This window comes from Nansenia antarctica (genome assembly GCF_963989245.1).
Source record: "Nansenia antarctica genome assembly, chromosome: 12".
Lineage (NCBI taxonomy): Eukaryota > Metazoa > Chordata > Actinopteri > Argentiniformes > Microstomatidae > Nansenia > Nansenia antarctica.
In genome coordinates, this window is record NC_137682.1 from 5,445,192 (window position 1) to 5,457,448 (window position 12,257).

Below are 12,257 nucleotides of genomic sequence, written 5' to 3' on the forward strand. Positions count from 1 at the left end.
TGATGCGAGACAGGTGTTTCCCAGGGTAATTGCTAACTCATGATCACGAGACGAGCAGCTCATCTGTGATCAGCAACACCCAGTTTCTGGTTGTCCTGCTGCTCACGTGAGGAAAACTGTCTAGTGCATTAAGAGGCACTCCTCCTAGGCAAGGTATTACCATACCCCAGCGGTTCTATAGGATTGTATCTAGTTCTATAACTTGTAATAGACAGAAAAATCACCACATACTGAGTAATTTTCATCAATAACACAGTAACAGTTTTAGTCTGCACTGGCTAGATTAGTTCCAACAAGCACCGTGTCAAAGGTTACCATGTTGTTACAGTAACTAAGGTGTGTGAGTGCGTGTGTGATACTGATACCATGTGGTATTGCAATGGTCCTGAGGGAAAGGTAAGTAGGGGAGAGGTGATGTAAGTATTTTTCTGGTGCTATAGACCCTTTCCGGATAATCACAGGAGGGGTTTGGCATATCCACATAGCACTACCTGACCAACTTTTATTATTATTATTATTATTATTATTAGTAGTAGTAGTAGTAGTAGTAACAACAACAATAATAATAATAATAATAATAATAACAACAATAATATATATATTTTTAATTATTATTATTAATAATAATAATACCTTTATTTGTACAGCTCTTTCCTAAACAAGGTTACCGTACAATGCCCCAGTACACTCTGGATATCACCATCAATATACACATTTCTTTAAGGTCATAGGGGTCATACAGAATCAGGTGATGTCAAGTGCAGTTCAATAAAGTACTGTCATTTCAGCTTTTCATAACAGTGGAGAAGTCAAGAGAAAATGTAATTTTGAATTATTTACGCAAATCGGTGTACCTCAGGATAGTGTAAGAAGTATATAGCGACAGAAGATGACACAGTAACAGAAACATATTGTAGATCACTATAGGGAAGTAACAGTTAAGAAAAATTGTAAAATAACTATAGTATGTTGCACCACTGTAATAACACCCTATGGGGGCACTGGGGGTAGACTGTAGAGGTGCCATTATGGCACGGCCCACTACACCCATGAATGGTTGAGTGGCTTTAACTGAGTGGCTGTGCAGAGGTGAGACTGAGCCAATAGAGCAGAGGGACTGTACTGGGATCAGCTCTGCCCCCCCTCCCTCCCTGGCTCCCCCCACATCAGCACATTCCAACACACTGACACTGTAACTGCCAGGGCAGACTTTAGCCAAAGCACGCGGTCAGTGTGCCTGCCAGGCCTTAGCAATGTGCCCACTAGTCACAGTATGACACAATGACATTGTGCTAACCAGGATTACACTTCGTGCCTCATGGCCCATATGCTTGCTTGTTGGCACTGATATCAATATTCGGCCATTGTTGTGCAACCTGGCTTTCACAGTTAGTGCCTATATGAACTGCAACACAGTAACACGGCTTTCCCTGCAGCAAGGCGTGATCACTGTGCAAAAGGCAACAATAGTAAAAGATTACAACATTCAATCCATGTCCACACCATGAAAAAGAAAATGTTTGTTTATCCCCTCAACTGGCCAAAGACAAGGTCACAAAATCAAGGGGGAAAAAGCTTCAGGCTTCATATCCCCAAAATAGCTCCTCTCTAAGAGCGGAACCAAGGTTTCAGCACCTTCTATTTTTGGCTACCTTCTGTTCTCTGGGCTCAGACAGGCTGAGTCCTATTCTCTCCGTGGTGGAGAGAGAGGTATAAATACATGTCCACTGGAGCTGATGTAATGAGAGGAAACGGGGCTAGTCCATAACTCTGTGTAGATTTCTTTAGGCCCCCTGTGCTGGAGTTGAACCAAACTGCTGGATGGGAGGAGTCCTGTGAAGCTTATGCTTCAGTGTGTCATTTACTGTTTGTCAGTTAATTTCCCTCAGTTACAGTATGAGTCACCTAGATTTGACTCCTTGGATTATCAATATATTTCTTCTCGATTAAGTCATTGCTACATTTAACGTGTGTTAGATTTAACCACGGTTCTTGTTTAAAATGTCCTGAGTAAAAGGAATAACGTTTTATTTTTTGTTATCAAAATCAGTTCTGGTTAGGGTTATATGGAGGGGGACTTCAATGCAGACCAGACACAACAAAGTGCAATAATGAAACCGTGTTTAATAACAGTAGTAGGAAAGACTGGACAGAAAAAGAGACTGGACAGAGAAAGAGAACACTGTCTGCACATCTAACCTGGGTGGAATACATCATTATGTCAGATACTTTTTTTTACTTATGTTTGAGATGTATTTGTGTTGGCACTTTTGTGACTACTCCATTGGAATGATACAAGGGTGTAGGTTAACTAAGCTACTTAGTTTAACGTTGCTACTACATCTACACTACGAGAAACTTCTTCTGCACTTACGTTGCATAGATGTTGCTTGGGGATTGTTTTCTTAGAGGGCCTCTGTCTGTAATGCATCAGGAAAACTCTCCAATCTCGAAACTTTTCATGACCAATCATGAAGGTTTTCTAGACACGTGTACCTGAATGAGGAAAAGCTTATACAGGTATGTCGAGAAGTGTAGACTGTGGTAGGATATAAGTCATTACGGTATTTAAGAGATCTATCGATTACATATAGTATATGTTCAGTTGATGGTCTTGTCTGGAGTCAGGGATTGGGACTGTTAAACAGTTGTGGTTTGGTGGATTTACATATTGCAGCATATTTTATATTATATTTGTAGAGATGTATTCATTGCACAGAGTTCCCTCCATAAATATGTTTAGCTCCATACTTCAACAGTGTGGATTTTAAATCAAACAAGTACTATTGAGTTTTCACCATTTAGAAATTGAAATCCTTTTTATACATAGTCCCCCTATTTCAGGGAACCAGTAGTATTGGAAAATTGGCTTGACAGGTGTTTCTGGTGTCAGGTGTGCCGTCACATCATTTGTGTGACGCAGGCATAAGACACACACACAAACATCAGGAAAGAAATCTTGCCAAAATAGTTTGAAGCCTTCAAACTATTTTGGCAAGATACATACACATACACATCTTGGACGACATCTTGGCCACCACACCACTGAATGAAGCAAGAGCAAAGCAAAGGTGCTTTGAGCATGCAAAAATGTTTTGATTCATTTCATATACTTGTACATTTCAATGTCAATGTAAGAAAAAAAGTCACCTTTTCAAATGTTTTAAAATCAAACCGTATGAGACAACCCTGCAAGACAAAAGGAAGTGATTATTGGTTGGTGAATATTGGTTTATTATTGGTTATTATTGGTGGGTAAATACTGTAGTAGTGGTGGCATTACGACAACACTTTTCCCCCCCACAAGCTTGCACCAGACACATCCTACTATCGCTGACGCATCGGAAGCTGTTATGACACTTTGCCAGTCACTTGACAAACCCCTGTGTGCTGCTTGTCATAACAGACCGTTGCCATATGTCAGTGAAGGGAACATATGGTAAATAAATACAGAATAAAGAGATGTTACTATTAGATGGTAGCTTTGAGCTGGAGAGCTGCTGTTACGTCAACACTTGATAATATGTTCTTATCTTTCTGTGATAGAACCATATATGTTATTTGAGACATGAACTTGTAGAGGCAGAGATGGTTTGCACTTTGAAGCAATGCTAATCGCAGGCGCACCTCACACACTTCTTCTTCACTAGCTTTTTCCCAAAAGTGACATCATTAGGGTTATACATAAACTCCTCCAAACGGCCAGTAAGATGCCAAACTACAGTATGATGATGATGAGTAAAAAGAAAACTTTTGATAGAAGTTCATCTCGCATTTCCCCCGTTGATGTGACGAACTGAAAGCGGCAAGTAACAGGCACTTAACGTTACGTGTTTTAAGGCTGATCTGTGCACGATAGTGCTGCATTTTGACATAATTCTTATTACAGTGAAGTGCTCTTATGACACGTAACTCCTCCTACAGTCCCGGGTCGCTCCGGGTCTGTTGTGTATAATGGAGAAGCGTTTCTGAAAGTACGGCACGGATAGGATACAAATGCGGCCCGGTTCGGGTCGGGTCAGTCCGGTAGTGGAAAAGCGCCAAAAGTCACTTTAAATGCGCCAGAGTGAAACAGAGAGTAGAGCAGAGGTCGATGTGGGGTGAAGTTCACAGCCAGTTAGAGGAGACGTTCTCTCTGAGCTCTAATTCAACCTCCTGATAATCATTTACAGGGCAGACGGGATCATGCCTGGACACATCCTCAACTTCCTGGGATCTCTGGTTTCGGGTGTATTTTGCACTCATGCGTTCTCTCTCTTTGACACACACTGTCAGTTTATTACTGGAAGCTGCCAGCAGCACGTTTTCTCATAACTTATCTTGTGTAAGAAACAGAAACACCACTGTTCCCTTCAACGTGTGCAAATAAAGTGGGCCAAAGGCCGTAAGACTAAAGATTGAATGGTCATTGCTTTTTGCATACTATGTTTGAACTCATCTACCATGGTCCAATGATATCTATTAGCTTGTCCCAATGTAAAAGGAATGTAGTCTGTAGGTACAGTAGGATCATGTGGTGTAGGATCAGTTCCACTAACCCTACTCTCATACATATGACTTGCCTTGATAATCGGAAGAGTGTGGGCCAGTATTGGGACTTGGAGTCAACTTCTAAAGGCACTTTGATTTGTTTTGACTGTTTGGGTTGTTTTGTTGGACAGGATGTGGTCTGAGGGCTTTGATCTTCTTCGGCGTATGGGTTGTTGTTTCCTCTCCACTCCACCAGGCTCGGGGCCAAGGGGCTACCCTTTTACCACCCCGAGACCTGGTTGAGGGGCTCACCCGGGCTATATTTATTTCTGTAGACCCCTCCAGAAGCCACGTCATCGTCTCGTCATCTAATACCGACAGACCATGCATCCCGTTGGGTGGGTGGTACACCGGGCAATCCAGGATAACATGGTCTGCGGTTTGGTCCTCTGCGCCACACTCGCACGACGCATTTGGGGCCAAGCCCCATCTGTGCATTGATGAGCGGAAACGCCCGACTCCGGTCCGGAGACCATTGAGCCTTTGATGATACTACAGGACTCTATAGCTTTTCATTTGTGACCAGTCAGAAGGGAGAGAGGGAGAACTGTTTCCGTTTCCTGGCCTTTGCTTTGGGATGACTGACCTATAAAACCCAACAGGACTGCTTTCAACAATGACAGCTTGTGTGCATTTTTATGTGTCTAAAAGGTTTTGCAAGTTTGTAACAGTGTATGCCAAGAGTCATGGGTACCTAGACGGTGGTAGTTTGCAGAGCTATCCTTGCATGATAAGCAGCTATCTGAGACATGAGGCCTAGACATGAGCCCCCCCCCCCCCCTGGACACGCATACAACCTCCCCTACCCTTACCCATCTCCCCTAACCCTGCCACCCCCCCTCCCCCCCTGACATGCATACAGCCTCCCCTACCCCTACCCATCTCCCCTAACCCTGCCACCCCCCCTCCCCCCCTGACATGCAGATGACTGATCTGGTATGACGATCTGGTGTAGAAATAGCTTATCGATAGAACAGGAGAGACGAAAAAGCTGAAAATGTTGTTGGTAACATTAATAATAAGTAATAAGTCATTTGCATTTACTGCAAAGAAAGACGAAGGCAGTCGTGTTTCTTTTTCAAGTTTTTAGTAAGTCAATTTATATTGTGTAACCATCACAATGACACACTAACCAGGTGATAACCTACAAGCCAGCAGAGCAGAACTGCCAATGACAGGAGGACAAAAAGGACAGAACATTTTCCTCTAACAGAACTACGACACAACTTCCAAGAAACCAAGATAATATAAATTATCTAGGTCAATTCTTTACTAGCTATTCCAAGAAGCAGTGCTTAGCTCAGTAAAGGAAAGGTCACTCTAGAGAGCAGATAACAGTGACCAGATATTTAGACCTACTTCCTCTTCTTAGAAACCATCCCTGGGAGACAGAAGCACTGTGGCTGAGTCTCAATAGTTAAAAGTGGCTTAATTCCCTACTTTAGATTAAACTAGATGAACAGGTACAAATTAGTTTCCTGATAGGTTTCCAATATACAGTATATTCCCTAAACCTTTTCTGTGTTTTCAGGTCAGTGCAGATGAAAGAAAGGATATGTTGGTGTTGCTAAGGGCTGTGTTGCTGAAAGAGTAGAGCTACCGTAGCCTCACACAGTAGTGACATCACTGGACTGAGCAAAAGGGAGTTTAGACCCAATCAAACACAAGTGACTTTCTTCAAGCAGCCCCCAGCCCAAAAGAGTCAGTGGGGTAAAGCCTTTGATCTGATCCCAAGCACCACTACCAGATTAATTGAGTTTAGGAAAGGCACCCCATCCCCACTACATTAACTCCAAGGCGTAGGGCCACACAACCCCCATACAGTAGTCATACCTACTACCAAGGATCAGAGCGAGACCACCCCACCACTCTATTGCCTACTACACCATCACCCCCCACACCCTCTTAACCCACATAGTTAAACCTAAACAGGACCACCTACAGCACTGAATGGAGCAGACCCGCCACTGTACCTCACACACTCTCACCCACACACGCTATTCATTAATGGTAAGTTCAAAGGACAACATCAGGCAGCCCCTTGTGAGTCACTATATGAAGAGTAGCATTAGCAAAGATAAATAGACTTTGAAGTGCTACTACAATATAGCTAGAAAACCGATAGCTACCACTGCTGACTAATACATGTGAAATGCATTATGGGAGATGGACAGTTTGTGTGGTCCTCTAGTTGCCAATAGGCAATGTGCATTCCTGTAATTATAGTTGACGTCTCTTGCAAATCCTGTTTGTTAGAGCTGTACACCCTCTCTGCCTGAAGCTGAGAATGACAGTCTATTGTGGCAAGATATCCTGCATGATCCAATATTAACTAATGATTGCTTGCAATTCATGCTGGCTATAGCTTATTAGTAATGTCTACAAGGTTGCAAAAGAGGTGACGCCAAAGTCGCCCCTATACAGCATGGAAACAGTGAAACGCGATATTGGGAGTCTAGACAGACGTCTCCCTCTTTGATCTTGTCTGAGTTCAAAACCCTGCATGGGCAACAAGCCAAAAAATTGGTCGCTCTCCCTCTCTACCACTATACATTTTCTTTCTTGCACTCGCTTTTATCTGCACTTGCTGCCGGAGTTCCCTTGTTGTTTACAAGAGAAAGCTAAAAGTAGCTGTTCTCTTGCCACTGTCAGCACTTTTTCAGCTGAATGAAAAACAGTCTACTACTATTGTGAGCAGAGACAAGACGAGCATTGTGGTTCTTTGACAATCAGCAATCGCTGGCAACCTCTTGTTTGCAGTAAACACTTGGTTGTGCTCTCTTGGTTACCGGGCTTATCGAACCCAACGATAACAACAGTAGCATTGATTCTGCTGAGTAAAGTGGGACAGCTTTAAAAATCCAGTGGGAGAGAAGGAGAGAAGTTGCTGACTGTGTGGGCTTGTGTTTGTCAAACTGTGAGAAACAGTGAGAGATTGAAGAGCTGCAGAGGGTGACATAGTTCCTTTCTCATCATAAGGGTCTCGCAGTCATCAGCCTTTAGGCCACAAGGCAACTGCCGGAAAGGGCTCCTTTAATAACTACAAAAGTTCAATATATTCACTATCTATTCTCCAAAAAAGAGCAATAAGGACAATTTGTGCCGTTAGAATTATAAGGTTCTATCTGATCCATTAGGTGTTTATTAATGCCTGTGTGGTGTTGTTTTTTAAAATGTTTTAGTTAGTCATTAATATAATACAAAGGTTCCATCTCACAAAACATAATGGAATGTAAAAACTTTGACGCTCAATATCTCTGAACTACCCTAAACGGAGATAGAACCTTATAATTCTAAGCTCACGAATTCACAATGTTGAATATCTGGAACACACTAACCCATTGTTCTTACAGACAAAATGAGTCAAATTTACAGATATTGTTGCATACCAAACAGCACAATGAATGTTTAAAGCTAAAAATAACCTGCTATCAGGAAATATTAAAACATTGTTCAGTGATCGAGAGGGGGGTTATAATTTAAGGGGATTTTTTCATTTTAAAACACACAGTATTCGTACCACCAGGAAAGGGTTTTGTATATCAATCTGTGGAGTGAGGCTATGGAACAGTTTGAATGTGGAGTTAAAGCAATGTCCAAACATAATCCAGTTTAAAATGAGTTATAAGGACATGGTCTTCATAATGTACAGGGATGATGGGGGGGGGGGGTGATAATCAGAAGGTGTTTACAGGGGTTATTGTTTATTTATTATCATTTGGGTTCCTAATATTTATTCTTGATTTTCTTTCTTTTTTCTTAAGTATGTAAATACAATATTTGACTTTTGGATACGCAGTATTTGTATATATTATGAGATTATATTAATTTGAGCATTTGAACAGGAAGCATCTTTATGATTCATGGAGAACGGGTGGGACTAAATAAGTTTGTACTTCTTCTCACTCCTTTTCGAATATTATGTAAAAAAAAAAAGCCAACAGCATGTCTGGACAGCAGACAGTGGATGCATACACAACAAACACTACCTCCCACAGATGTCTCTGACACTGTTTGTGGGTCTTGCATGGGAGAATGTTCCATTTTAGAATGTTCCATTTTAGAATGTTCCATTGTATGTGACTCTGTAAGTCCACACTTGATTTTGGGGATGCTGGGGGTAAGAGCCGAGAGACAGACAGCACCACCCAACGATGCCAGCATGGCCACAGAGATAACTCAAGTTAGTGCGACCCCTCCCTAGCTCATGTCAGCAATGGTGTGAACTAGACTGAACTACTGACTTTTTTTCTGCATCTAAATTCTCCACCCCTTTGCTCAAAGTGTGCACAAGTGCTCCCTAACATGGGTTGAAAGGTATTGAATCGGTGTAAGCATGGGCTTAGGGTTAGGGTTAGGCTGCTGTCTAGGGTTAGGGTTAGGCTGCAGTCTAGGCAAAGCCATGTCAGCCCAGCGCTCACAGGGTGAGCACAGAAAACCCAACAGGACTGCTTTCAACAATGACAGCTTGTGTGCATTTTTTATGTGTCTAAAGGTTTTGCAAGTTTGTAACAGGGTATGCCAAGAATCATGGGTACCTAGATGGTGGTGGTTTGCAGAGCTCTCCCTGCATGATAAGCAGCCTGCCACCCCCCCTCCCCCCCTGACTCTGCAAACTCCCACCGTCTAGGTACCCATGAGTCTTGGCATACACTGTTACAAACTTGCAAAACCTTTAGACACATAAAAAATGCACACAAGCTGTCATTGTTGAAAGCAGTCCTGTTGGGTTTTCTGTGCTCACCCTGTGAGCGCTGGGCTGACACAGCTTGGCCTAGACAGCAGCCTAACCCTAACCCTAACCCTAGACAGCAGCCTAGACTGAACTCATTTCAGGGGGAATCCACAAATCCCAAATTCCCATGTAATTACTAGTGGCTCGTTCCTGTCCCACTCTCATCCATTGTTGCCTATGCAAACAGAATAGTAATAGAAGTGTCCTCCGAGGTAAAACACTAGCCTCAGATGTAATGCATCTAGTAATGTACCTAGACTGTTGGCATCAAACAAGTTAAGCAAGGTTATGTTGTTGTTTCGCAAGTCCATGACTACCCTAGCCTGTTTACATATCACTGCATCTAATAAAGATGTTCACTGTGATAATAGCAGCACTATGTGAGTGCAGGAGTACAGTCGAGTGCTGTACATATAGTGGTGGAAGTACAGAGTAGAAGAGCAGTATTCGGTTGTTAAGTCTGACGTCAAACGTGACGTTTAGCAATTTCCAGGAATCCCCCGCACCAGAGTACCAGTGTACTACAGCGGTAGAATGACAGTTCAATCGTTTTTTAGACTCGGATCTATTCATACAACAAGGGACACAGCACTTTCCCGTTTTCCCCATATTTGTCAGCGTCTTTGAGCCTCGGAAAAGCGCTATATAAATATAATGAATTCTTATTATTAATGAGGCATTTCGAAGAGAGCGCCTCAGCCAACTTTGGACCCGGAAACACGTCACGACTTAACAACCGGATAGGGACTCGTGACCTTAGAAATGCATCAACATTTTAGACTCTAAACTAACTCCCCTGCTCCTCTTTCTCCAGTTCACACAGAGTAACACAAGTCAAATACAGTTGACTACGTATACACTTAAGTGCACTTTGGATAAGGTTAGAACTGTTTATTTTTAATTGCTCTGCATATCTTCATGAGACCAAATCATAAGGCCATCCACAATCAGAAGGCTGGAAGGAAACAGGAGAGAGAAACATAATAGGTTAGCCACAGAACAATCTTAATGGCTTCCTCTTCAGAACAACAAATCTCCAAACACGTCTTTCACAGCCCTAAACACAGGATGTTCAAGCGTCCTCTTATACCATGAAACATTATTGTAGCCAATTTTATGACATAATTAAGCACTACCGGCTGGTCCCTAAAAATAGCCCGGTCAGCTACTGTACCATCTACGTAGTTAGCAGTGAAGTAGGGTAGTAGAGCAGCAAGCTGGGTTGCAAACAGAGAGCAGGTCTTCCAGTGAATGCACAGGAGCCGTCGCTCCCCAGTAATGGCCCATTATCAGGCCCTGAATGGCCAAAAACAAACAGAGGCTTATAGGAGATAATGGTTGCTTAGACGTCACCACGGACGCAAGGGGGTGACATGTCGGAGCCACGACCAATGCAAGGCTGGAATATTTTGGGAAACAATGAGCATTGTTGTGAGAACTAAAAAAAAGAGTTGTGTAGTGAAGGAGAGAAGTAGAGACACTGAGGAATGATGGTAGTGAGAGAGAGAGAGAGAGAGAGAAACAGAAACAGGGAGAGAGAGAGAGAAACAGAAACAGGGAGAGAGAGAGAGAAACAGGGAGAGAGAGAGAGAAAAACAGAAACAGGGAGAGAGAGAGAAACAGGGAGAGAGAGAGAGAGAGAGAAACAGAAACAGGGAGAGAGAGAGAGAGAAACAGGGAGAGAGAGAGAGAAATAGGGAGAGAGAGAGAGAAATAGGGAGAGAGAGAGAGAGAAATAGGGAGAGAGAGAGAGAAATAGGGAGAGAGAGAGAGAGAAACAGAAACAGGGAGAGAGAGAGAGAAACAGGGAGAAAGAGAGAGAGAAACAGGGAGAGAGAGAGAGAGAGAGAAAGAGAAGAACAGGGAGAGAGAGAGAGAGAAACAGGGAGAGAGAGAGAGAGAAACAGGGAGAGAGAGAGAGAGAGAGAAAGAGAAGAACAGGGAGAGAGGGGGGGTGATGCAGGGAGAGAGAGTTCAGCTGGAGAAAGTCCTGCAGCTGTGTGCGTGTTGCCATAGGCCCCGTGCCAAAACCCGCTCTAGCAACAGTAGCACCACGAAACGTCAAGCTATTGTGTCCTCCGCTCTCGCCTCCCCTACTTTGAATACTGCTATTCATGACGCAGGCTGAGTGATACTTTTACAATTAAACACCAATCTCCATCTCTGCCTCTAACAGAGCCTTGCCTGTATGGACCTAATAGACAAAGTATTCTCCACTCCCAGAGTGTTGCACTGAGTGACTGTTGTACTAAGTGTTCCACTGAGGCCCTCTTCCCCTCCTCTTTCCTCCGTCCGGGGCAGGACTTGGGTGTGTGAACGAGGAAGCACGCCTAGTAATGGCACAAACATCATATGGGCTGGAGGACAACAAAGAGAGAGCGTCATAAAGTTGAGGTTGTTTTCCATGTTAAGAGGAAGCTGGCTTAGTAGGAAGGTGAAACAGGATTGAGGGGAGGGAACAAAGAAGTCAGACAATCTAAATAGACTACTGTGTGATGTGTGTGCATGTTCTGCAATAGCAATATACATTGTTGTTGTTGTTGTTGTTATCTAATTATGCTCGATTCTTCTTTATATTAATGTATGATATATCACTCCATCTTGTGTGTTACATTTTTGGTTTATATTTATGAAGGTTCAACTTCTGTCTTGATAAACCATCAAAATACATCACTGAACACACCACTGGGTTACTACTACAGTCACGAGACAAGAACATCATCATCATCAACGTAGGACTCAAGCTCCCTTATTGGCACGGTTCCCTCTCCAATATTGATTTGTGTGTGTGTGTGTGTGTGTGTGTGTGTGTGTGTGTGTGTGTGTGTGTGCATGCATGTGTGCATGTGTGTACATATGGAAGCATGTGCATGTTTTTTTTTGTGAGGTGGCATGTACTGTCAGTGGGATTTAGAGACACCGTAACATTAAGGGATATTCGAGAAGCTGCACATACTACTACATCTGTGTCATCTGAGTGGGTTCTTTTGTC